A 12,500-nucleotide genomic window follows, 5' to 3' on the forward strand; every position below is an offset into this window, starting at 1 on the left:
TACTGGGAAATGATTACCATTAATCCTTTAACTTATGGGAACTGACAGATAGAAATCTAGTTTCAATTATGAAGCATTTCTAGTAGTTTTATGAAATTTATTTAGATTGCATGAGTAGAGCGTATCCTTTTTTTTTTTTTTTTTTTGTAAGAACAATAAAGATCTTTGAGTAAAAAGATGCGAAGAAATTGAGATAAAAAATTGTGATAGCGATAAAATTAGTTTTCAGAATACCAAGATATAATAACCATGTGCTCATGTCAAGAGGATGATAGGCATTATTGTTTTAAATTTGATTCATGATCACTAAATAAAGTGAGGTAATGGTTATGGTTCTTTGCGTCACAATCATCTTTACTAACGTTATATACAATTAAAGCTATGGAAAAATTAGCCTTTCTGTGCAGCCTATGATAACTTTTGTTAGAAGTCTTTTATTAAAATTCAAAGTAAAGAAAACTCACGAGTGTTTCACTAATGAGAGAGAGAGAGAGAGAGAGAGAGAGAGAGAGAGAGAGAGAGAGAGAGAGAGAGAGAGAGAGAGAGAGAGAGAGATGTAATGTGCGAAAGAGACGACCCAAAACCTTCAGATTTGACAGAGGACTTTGGTTAAGAGGACGATTACCATTGATGAAAAAATAAAAATAAAAGTAACCCATATTGATTTGCGTCATAAAGCCCACAGTTGAAAGATCAAATGTAAGCGTCTAGCCGAGATACCGGCAATGGGAAATCAGCCGTATAGATCCAAAGTCGTAAGAGCTAGATTTGTGTGCAGCCCCTCGGTAATGGAAAATCAAATGTTATCCACCTAAATTCCTAATTCCATGCTCCATATGCCACCAAACACGATCATCCCGACACCAAACCAAATCTTACGGCCTGGAATATGCGGCTTAACCCATCGGCCGAGTCCCCGGCCGATACGGCCTCTTTCGTAGGGAAGAATAAAGACTCTTTTCTCGGAAGCTTCATCTCATTCATTTTGCTGCTCGGGCGTTCGCTTCTTTGTGAAAATGACCCTTACTCTGCCTGTGAATTGGATGAGCTTTCCCTATTCTTGCAGAGTTTCGATCGTGATGCTCCCATTCTTAAGCATAAAGATCACCCTTAATCCCTTATAAAACAAATCTAATTCTCCCCTAGCACTTGGTATCGGCCTGGGAGTTTTGCTTTCCATCTCAATTTTCGCCTTTATTGATCTCGTAAATACAAGCTATTTTCAGATGTGTATGCGCCGTCTCTTGTTTATCCGCGAAACCGACTTGCCGACAATATGATTAAGCCGTGGTCGGACAGAGGATTCAATACCCCAACGCGGATGATCCAATCCTGTTTTGTTATTAGAAGCAGGTTTGAATCTCGCACTGGAGTCAGTCATCTGTTTGCAAATGGGCGGTGTTACGGAGCTTATGTTTATGCATAGAAGGATCTACACCTCGGGAGAGAGACTCGGAAAGCGAAGAGGGAGATGGAAAGAAAGGGGGATACGATGTGAGCGAAGAGGGAATGGAGAGAAATCGGGGAGGATGACGATAATGAGATGGGAAATGGAAACACAGGGATAAGGGCGAAGTGAATGAGGCGACGAATGAAGAAATTAAAGACCATAAAGGGAAGACTAAGGAAGGATGATGGATAAGAATTAGTTTCAGAGGAGGCAAAGGAATGAGAGAAATAGAGGGCTCGCCTCTTTGGGGAACTGGAAAGCAAATAGTTGCACGGAAATATAACAATTCAGCGCAGTGGAGTGTCTCTGTTGATTTATTCAAGGCATTAATTATTCAGCATCGGAAAAACGAATTTGTTTAGGAAACTGGAAGCACGAGTTTTAGAGGCCTGATGACGAGATGATCAGCACACAGCCTAAAGAAACTCGCATGTTTGCCATAGCAAAAATAAAATCCTGGGAAAGATGTGAGTGCATTCATGTTAAAATTCAACAATTGGACGAACAAGAAGATGGTTTTAATTAGTATCAATTGAGAATATAGTAATTCTTCAATCTACTGATTGGAAACGTTCATCGGGTAGCTGATACAATTAATTCTTCAGAATTCCTTTCATATAATGGTAAAGGTGTCTGGTTTCAGTTCCAGTATCATCACAATAGATGCTCACCAGTACGTCAGCCGGGGAAACCCAACCACCACTATGGTGCCCAAACACAGTTGTATCCTCCTCAGTAAACAGCTTAAACTCGCCTTCCTGACCTGGGATCGGTCTGCTGCCATGCATATGCTAGGCGAACGCATTACCACTGTACTAGCCAGGAGGCTATAGTGTACAATTTAATTTTAGCTTGGGAAATTTACAGCACATAGATCTAAAACGGGATTTCGGCGTATGGCCGAAAATTTTATGTATATGAATCTGAAGATCATAGTACTGTGAATTCTCCAAAATCTTTGATCTTACTGATTTAAATAAATCCATTTATAGTTAAAGCTTCAAAATTTGCAGAGGCTGTCGGATTTAATAATGTTTACAAATTGGAAAAATATAGATTTTCCAAATATATTTGAGTCTCATATAAAGTCAAACAATACACGATTACTGTAGAAAGATGCGAAGTTAATTTGCTGACAGCTATTTTAGATTTGCACCATGAGGATCCTATGATGCGGTTCAATACTACACTGTATTCTAGAAGTTTTATTCCAACTGTGACCAAGCTGTGGAATGATCTTCCTAATCGGGTAGTTGAATCGGTAGAACTTCAAAAATTCAAACTTGCAACAAAGGTTTTTATGTTGAACAGGCTGACATAAGTCTTTTTATACTTTATGTATGACATATCTGTTTTAATGTTGTTACTGTTTTTAAAATGTTTTATTGTTAATTTTTTCTCATATCGTTTATTTATTTCATTATTTCCTTTCCTCACTGGGCTATTTTTCCCTGTTGGAGCCCTTGGGCTTATAGCAACTTGCTTTTCCAACTAGAGTTGTAGGTTGGCTAGTAGTAGTAATAATAATAATAATGATAATGAAAATAATAACATTAATAATAATACTACTAATAATAATAACAATACTATTCTGAGAACTACGGATTTAGCTTTTCTCGGAATATTGATGTATGAATACAAATGATTACCTCTAGAATAATTTTTGGTTCCAATTGGTGCTTTTTACGCTCACACAAATATATAAATTTCATATAGATGTAACACACATAAATACATATGTATGTGTCTATGCATATTGTATATATATATATATATATATATATATATATATATATATATATATATACATACATATATATTCATCTATCCATATACCAAGGCTCCTCCCCCAATTTTTGGGGGTGGTTGACATCAAACAAATGAAAAAAGGGGGACCTTTCTTGTCTACGTCCCTCCCAGCCTGACGAGGGACTCAACCGAGTTCAGCTGGTACTGCTAGGGTGCCACAGCCCACCCTCCCCCATTATCCACCACAGATGTATATGTGTATATATATATATATATATAGATATATATATATATATATATATATATATATATATATATATATATATGTGTGTGTGTGTGTGTATGTGTCTGTGTGTATGTGCATTTAGGTATGCATGTATGTATGTATGTATGTATCCATATATGTATGCATGTATGTATGTATATGATTATTTATTCCATAAGTATCTTGTCCCCTTGCTAGGGGTGACGTATGTTGAAGAGGGTGCCACCCCATGACTTTCTACCCTTGTTGGGTCCCACCACGGACATCGAACTGATCCCGTATTAATACCAATATACCTACAATGGATTTCTATAAATGGTCTTAATGCAGCCTGCCTTGGCTTGGATTCAAACCTAGCTGATCTTGCTGATCAGGCAATCCTTAAAAATATAAAGGCATTGCAAGTATATACGGTAGATATTAGAGCTTGTAGTATATGCCTAAAAAGTATGTATAATAAGATGCTTGAGTTAGTCAAGCAAATGTACAGGTTAGATTGAGTGTGGAAGGAGACAAAGTTGTAGTATTGAGTCAATATAGTACAATAACTGAAAAGATCTAGAATGAAAAAAAAAGTGTTTGAGGAAGAGGATGCTGTCCCTGGTTGTGTTCGTAAGATAAAAGGAGTGGCTGTGCTAAATGAATTAGTTATAAAGGTAGGTGACAGAAGAAGTGTTGATTATTGGTATGTATCCGATTTGTGGAATAAATGATAATGGAGAGAGGCTTGGATGTTGGAAATATATTGCTTTTAAAGAGGATAATCAATATTGTATTGGAAAAGTGGACAGGAAGAGCTTTGTTAGAATCCATACAGAGTATATGAAAGAGCAAATTAGTGGACATTACAAGAAAAGTGGCCGGTAGTATATTCATTCTTCTATTGAAGCAAAAATTAAGAAAGATGTAAGCCCAACTGGAACAGGGATGGGTGGAAATGTGGCTCTAAATGTAAAACAACCAAATTTAATAGGAAAGAAGTGACTAGAGCATAACTATAGCATTACTTATAAGAACAAAATAGATAAAAAATAGGTCAGGTTAACGACACTGGGTTTAGCAGCCCAGTGGAATATTGTTGAACAACAGTGAAGAAGTGATTGACCGGCTGACGAGGGTGTGAAAGGGATGCATGGATAAGGGAAAGATTTCAAAAGAATGGACAAAAGGACCTATTGTTCCATTGAATAATATAAAAGTTTGTAGATGAGATAAGAATATATAAGCATAACATTGCTTTCTTATACCAAGAAGGCCATTATCTGACGGGTGACAAAAGAATTAATAAGGAACTACTCTGTGGAGTTGCATAAGGAAGAGGTGAGTGAAACAAGTCTTTTTTTATGAACTGATGAACACCTCCAGTCTTTTCTCCAGATCTTGTTCTTAGAGATGAGCTTATTTTTATGAGAAATTGACATGTCTATTTGTTGTATGGAACTCCCTGAACAGGCTACAATCCTTAAAGCCCACAAATACTTGAGGTTTCATGTTGGTTATATGGATGGAGTTTATACATTCTCAGGTTAATAGTCGTATTGCTCTAAGATTCTTTCTATGAAATTTATTTTAACTGTATTGCATTTGAACATAGTATTTGGGTATATAACTGTACCAACCGTGTGTCGCACAATTGTACATAATTCCTTTTGTATATATTATGCTTGTATCTTCGCTCTTCCCTCGCACTAAAAAGAACCAGAATAAACATGTCTGCGTTTCTCCTATGTAACATTGTCATTTTCTCGAACATGTAATTTCCTGTTGCCTTAAGGTTTTGTATATAAAGGAGAGTGCTCCATAATAAATTAACTCAGTTGATTGCATCGTGCCTTTGAGTTCACAACCTTCTCTCGGCACCGTCACATAACCTTTTTAGAGCATGCCTAATTGACGCGATGATTGATTTCTCTAACTTTAACGAAGCTCTGACTGTTATTTTTTTTAACATTATTACATATATTGTGTGCATTAATATTTTCCAATAATTTCTTTGTTTCACTGAAATATAATTGCCCATGTGATTTATTTTATGTTACTAATGAGAGTAGTAATTCTTTTGGAATTCAAAGTTAGGAATGTATTACGTCTTGTCAAATTAACTCTGTGGAAGTGTTATCAGAAAATGGTATTCAAGGTATCTAACTGTTGTAATGCATAAAAGGAGAAAGTGCAACAAGATCTAAAACAAAATTATGACAATAAAATTCAATTGTTAATTCAAGGACGATTCTCTGCCATAAACGCCGAACAGGATTGTATCGTCAACTGAACCTAAACTATAAAGACACGATCTCATACAAACCTATTAGGTAGATTTTCCTGTCATATCAATAACCAGCTCTGTTTATTCAGCTCATAAAGGCCCATAAAACAAATTTACCTGCCATGCTAATAATTAGCTTTATTAATTCTGGTTCATATGGCCATAAAAAATCCACAATCACCCATATTAAGGAGTCCATACATGGAAAGAAGAATGGTCAGTATTATAATTCAAGAAAATTTGACATGATATGATTTAGATTGTTTGGAGGCCATTACGGATTTACAGGGAAAAGGAAAGTTAATAAACATATCATTTGGTTGATTAAATACATAGAGGTAATAATGTGTTTAAATTTGATATGCCTTTCTATTCTAGCCAAAAAATGTAAGCATATAATCAGTGTATATATATATATATAATATATATATATATATATATATATATATATATATATATATATATATACATACATATATATATATATATATATATATATATATGTGTGTGTATATATATATATATACATTTTGCAACATTAGCACATGATTAATTACTCAGACAACTGCTCCATGTAAAGGTTGATTTCCTCACCACTCACAACGGTAAGGATGCTACTGATATAATTATCCGAGGACCTTAAGAGAGGTAGGAGTTATTGCGTTGGATGCAAGAAAAACGTTCTAACCCCATTTAAAAGTATTTTCTGCCATCAGAAGGTCCATAAATTCCACATTCCATTAGTAGCTCATATGCTCAAGATTCGTAGCCTTATGTTCCTGAGGCTCTGGCGTTTCCCAAGGAAACATGTCATATCAATAAAAGTTATTATACCTGCAGTTGTAATCTCAGTGGGCTGTTCCAGCATAATTTTAACATTTTGGTTTCTTGTTTCACTAGTTGATAGACTAACGTCGCAATGATTACCCTCTTGTTTTTGTTTTTTCTTTTGGGAGACCCACCCACTGATAGAACAAATACTTTATCGGGCCAACAAGAGAGTCTTATGTTTGAACCTTGGTCAGGGTGGGTGGTTGGTGTTGGGGAGGAGGATGGAATGAATTATTCCCATTTGTAAGAAAAAATCTATTGTTCCTCTGTGTTCCTAACAAGATTGGGTACCTGATATTATCGGGTCCTGGCCAGTGTGGCAAAGGTCAAGAGCAAGCCACCTCATCGCCAAAGATGTGTTTAGAATTAACCCAATCAGCAAGTGTGGCCAAGTTTCTAGTTGCAGTTTATACAAATTTGTAATAACTGGTTAATCTTAAGCGTAATGATCAATCTCTAGAACATTTATTCAATGTTAACTTAAGTAGTCATGTGCTCCGAATATTATCTTTTCTAAATCCGTAATTTTAGCAGGAATTAATTTGCTTCAAACTCTTTGTTTAGATTTCCTAATTGGCAAATGAAGCTTGCAATGCCAACATAAGGCTACACATAATCAAAGGAAGTACTTGAATTCATGCACAATCAATTTGTTTTACAAAGCTAATATGTGTGTATACATACTATGGAGATGGAGGTTCAGGGAAGAAGAAGAAGAGGGAGACCAAGAAAGAGATGGAGGGACTGTGTGAGAGGAGACTTACAGGAGAAGGGGATTGATGAGGCAGAAGCGCAGAATAGAAAAAGATGGAAACGGCTCATCCGCAACGGCGACCCCATATAAAAATGGGAACCAGCTGGGAAGAAGAAGATATATATATATATATATATATATATATATATATATATATATATATATATATATACACATTCATATATGTATATATATATATATATATATACATATATATATGTATGTATGTATATACATTCATGTTTATACAATAGCCTTATATAAATATGTGTATCTTAGCAATCCATGTTTACCAAGGGTTATACTCGTATAAGCGGATGAGCATCCTGGTGGAGTAATGAGAGCTTTGATTGTGAAGGAAATGCCTCCCTAAATCTCGATGAAGTCACTGGCAGGAGGGTGACGAATTGGGTGTAAGGCGATAGACAAACTGTCTCTTCAGCTTTTACTCCTTATGCCTGAAGGTTGGTCTTACTAGAATTAGTATGGACCAGCCGGGGTCACTTGCCTTGGTTAGATAGGTACTGCACATCAAAAAGAACTGAGTATCCTTTGATGTATCTAGCCAATGAATCCTCTATGGATTTATTCAGTCAATGGAGACAGATGATGACAGAATGGCCTCCAGTCCCGGGTGTAGCGGGGTTCTAAGAATCTCCCGGTTTATGAATACTAAAGAAAAATCGAAAATTGGTAATTGTTATGTTAGAACCATGAATCAGATTGGTAAGTTACAACAAGTGGAGAGTGAATTTATGAAATATAGTTTGGATATCTTGGCCATAAGTGAAATACGTTGTAATGAGATTGATAAAGAAACTTTAGACTAAGGCAATGAATAAATCTATTCAGGAAGAACAGATGGAGTTGGAAGAGAAAGGGTAGGAATGAGGATGACACCAAGAGCAGAAAAGGTATTAACCGAATGGAGAGCTGTAAATAGTAGACTGTTACTTGCAAAGTTTAAATCAAAACAGTGCAATATGAGTATTATAGTTTGCTATGCACCAGCAAATGATTCCCCTGAAGAAATACAAAGATGAATACTTTGGAGAACTGTAGAGTGTAATAGATGAGATCCCAGAGAGAGATATGAAAATTGTGATTGACGACTTCAATGCTAAAGTTGGAAGGAATAATCAAGGCATAGAGAATGTGATGGGTGTCGAGGGTCTTGGCGGAGTTTCAAATGAAAATGGAGCACATTTCATAAGCTTTTGTTCAGCAAACAATTGTATCATTGAAGGTACTCTTTTTTCAGTACAAGGGCATCCACAAAGATACATGGACTTCAGCAAGAGTCAATTAAAAAAATCAAGTAGATCACATAGCCATTGATAAAGAGAGAAGGAGGTCTCTGAGAAATGTAAGAATCTATAGAAGCGCAGATATTTGTAGTGATCAGCTTCTCATCACCTCACTGAAGTTAAAACTGAAAGCACCCAACAGAAAGGTAAATAGAATACCTACTGTAGGTTTGAAACAACTAAGCTTTTAGAAGAAGAACATAGAGAAACATTTACAATTGAAAGTAGGAATCGATTTGCAGTCTTAGAGACTTTAAAAGACAAAGAGTAGACAATTAATGAAAAATGGTGTGATATTAAGAACACATATTAGTCAATTGGTAGTGAAGTTTTGTGACACACAGTTACCAGGAGAAAGCCATGGATATCAAATGATTCATGGGATACTACTAAAAGTTGACAAAGACAGAAATTGATTGTTGAAAGTTTTCGAGGAAGTAATGAAAATTAAAGGTAGAGCATGCTATGTAGTCCAGTATTGATTGTGACCTCAAAAGAAAAGCTAGGAATGACTGGAGATAATATTTAGACAGGAAAGCAGATGAGGCTGACAAAGCTATAAATTCAGGTAGTGGGTATGGTGTAAGAATTAATCGTAGAATTATTAATGTAATTTCGACTGGGGCAAAGAAGAAGCATTTACCCATCAAAAAGATAGATTGATGTTATTTATAACAACAGAAGATGAAGAAAGACAACGTTGGATGGAACACGTTAGTGAGGTTACTAATAGGAGATACGAATGGAATAATTTGATTGATATACCTGAATCTGATGAGGACCTTAATGTGCCCATGAATGAATTCAGTGTGTTTGAAGTCGGAGCTATCATTAAAAATTCAAGAGATGAAAAGACCCTGGATACGATGGAATAACTGCCGTTATAATACTGGCCGAAAATGAAGCGGAGTACTCCAAGGGAATGTGTTGTCACCTATGTTGTTTAAACCTCCTCATGGATTGTGTAATGCGTACAATAGTCGGAGATGGTGGAGAAGGATTGGACTGGATTGGTGATAGGAAATTAGTAGACCTAGAGTATGCTGATGATGCTGTCTCAGTTAGCAGCACACCACAGGATTTATAATGCTTCCTTACCAGAATGCACTACATATCACAGGATGTTGGGCTCAAGATAAAAGGAAGAAAAACAGAGATGATGAGAAAGGAATGTGCAATGGAAGATGAAATATCATTTGAAGGAGAAAGGGTTAATGGGGTAGAATCATTTAAGTATTTAGAATTAGAGTTTAATGAAAAATTGATAAAAGCAAATCAGGCAATGGCTAAGTCAAGTAAAATATGGAAATCACATCGCCTGAAATTACATATAAAAATCTGACTATGCATCAGTTTAGTGAGATCGGTGTTACTATATGAACATGAGTCATGGTATGACAATGAAACAATTTCCAATAGATTTAGTAGATTTAAGAAGAAAGACCTCAGAAGGATATTGGGAATTAATTGGTGGGACAGGATTAGAAATGAAACTATAAGAGAGATTACTCGAGTGCCAATTGTGGATGAGATCATGATGAGTGATAGGTGGAGATAGTTTGAGCATGCTCTTCGCACTCCTCAAAAGAGATTAGTTCAACAAACGTTCAGTTGGGCTCTACAAGGCACTAGAAGAGTCAGAAGACCCAAGCCTACATGGCTGAGGACTGTGAAGCGTGAAGTATGAGATGATGAATGGAGAAGTATTGAATTTAAAGCTCAAGATAGAGACGACTGGTGAAATCTAACCGAGGCCCTTGGCGTCAATAGGAGATGAATATATATATATATATATATATATATATATATATATGTGTGTATATGTATATACAGTACATATATATATATAAATATACATATATATATATATATATATATATATCATATACATATATATGTGTGTATATATATATGTATATATACTGTATATATATGTTTATATACATATATAAATATGTATAAAATATTTGTATACATGTATATATATATATGAGAGAGAGAGAGAGAGAGAGAGAGAGAGAGAGAGAGAGAGAGAGAGAGAGAGAGAGAGAGAGCAGATCATTCGTCAATGAGGCAATGCCCCTTTGATGAATAGTAGTTCCTCTTGTTCGGTAGAAGTTTGACTTAAGCAGACACCAAACAGATTAAAACAAATGCATTTTTTTCCAAAAAATTTAATTAGATGGTAAATCATGCTTATATAAGCATTAGAGACAGATCTACCGTAGTTGATAGTTTACTATAATTAAATTTTCAAGCCTCCCTTTCATACATAAATTGTGTATTTATGTTAACCTAAACATAAAAATAGGAAGTTGGAAGAGTTTTGTTTGTTAGTTCCTACCCTTCTACATATTTCATTTGTATGTAATTTTTGATGTCATGACCGGATGATATTAACGATCCCACGCACGTCCATTATTCCTTACATAAAAAACTCTGTGGCCTCAAAAGCAAAGAAACTCTTCTCCATATTGTATGATTTTAAGATCATTGATTTACAAGCTCAGTGTAATTTTCATTTGTTTAAGGATCGAGGGAATAATTTTAGTTTCTAGTTTTCCAGTTTAGCTCAGATTGTAGTCATCTGGCTTGTTAGCTTTTCTAGGATTTGATGTGAAGGAGAAGTCGAAGCATGTGTGCCGTTTCGATGTTGTTTACGCAAAGAAGAGAACAAATAGAATTAGCTGTTTTGTATAAGAAGAATCATGTGCATTTTATTACTTCTGATTAATAAAGGCATTGCGTGATTCGCCAAAATAAAAGCCTTAATTAGTGGTTAACTGGCCTCGGATTTAGAAGAATTGCTGAAGATCGTAATTCATCTTCCGACTAATTGTAAGAAATCAAGGTTCCCTTTTGTTTGTTGTCACTGAAACCAACATGTCATTGTACGCGAAAGAGCTGCTATTTCTCTTTAATGGGACTTCTTCGTGACATGTTATATTTACTTCTGCCAGACGGTTAAATTTCCGTGTAAGAGAGAGAGAGAGAGAGAGAGAGAGAGAGAGAGAGAGAGAGAGAAGAGAAAAATATGTTAAAGACTTTGAAATGTAACGATGGATAATTATCGTATTACATAGGTTTAGCGCCATTGCCAGTCTATGAAAGTTGAAAATCTTAATTAAATAAAAATTATTTCCCTAAATAAATTACACAAATATTCTCTCTCTCTCTCTCTCTCTCTCTCTCTCTCTCTCTCTCTCTCTCGGATGCAATATAGAATTCCAAGAAGGTAATTGTTCACCAAGTAAGAAGGAAAGATCTGTAAAAATTTTTGAAAAATAAAAGTGGCATCAATACAAAGCGGGAAAGAAAATGACCTTAATGTGAACAGGCATAACATTTTCTATACGCACTGCAATGGTGATTGCACCTTAAGAAATAATTAATAACGTTAAGAGAAATCTTAATTATGACATTTCTATAAAAAAGCATCGATTTCATTATCAGCATTCTAATTATAACTTAATCATGAGCGGTGAGGTTAATCATAATATTTCTTTGATGAACTTAGTGTGTGTCACCAAGCGTTTTAATTATCTTGATGGATAAGTTCTGCTAAAAGTAATCAATTTATCATTAAGGTGCTAAGATTAAAAGAAAAACATTCAAAAGCATGAATAGGAGTTATTCGTGAATAGTGAAAGTCACGCTCCGTTACAAAACATTCTTCAAATAGAAAAGACAAACAAATGTAAGTACGTAAATTTACTTTATTCTTAAGAAAGACTAAATACGTAAATTCATTTTACTGTTAAAAAGACTAAATACGTAGTGCTACTTTACGGATATATATATATGTATATATATATATATATATATATATATTGATATATATATATATATATATATCAATATATATATATATATATATA

Source organism: Palaemon carinicauda, chromosome 14 (genome assembly GCF_036898095.1).
Source record: "Palaemon carinicauda isolate YSFRI2023 chromosome 14, ASM3689809v2, whole genome shotgun sequence".
Taxonomy (NCBI): domain Eukaryota; kingdom Metazoa; phylum Arthropoda; class Malacostraca; order Decapoda; family Palaemonidae; genus Palaemon; species Palaemon carinicauda.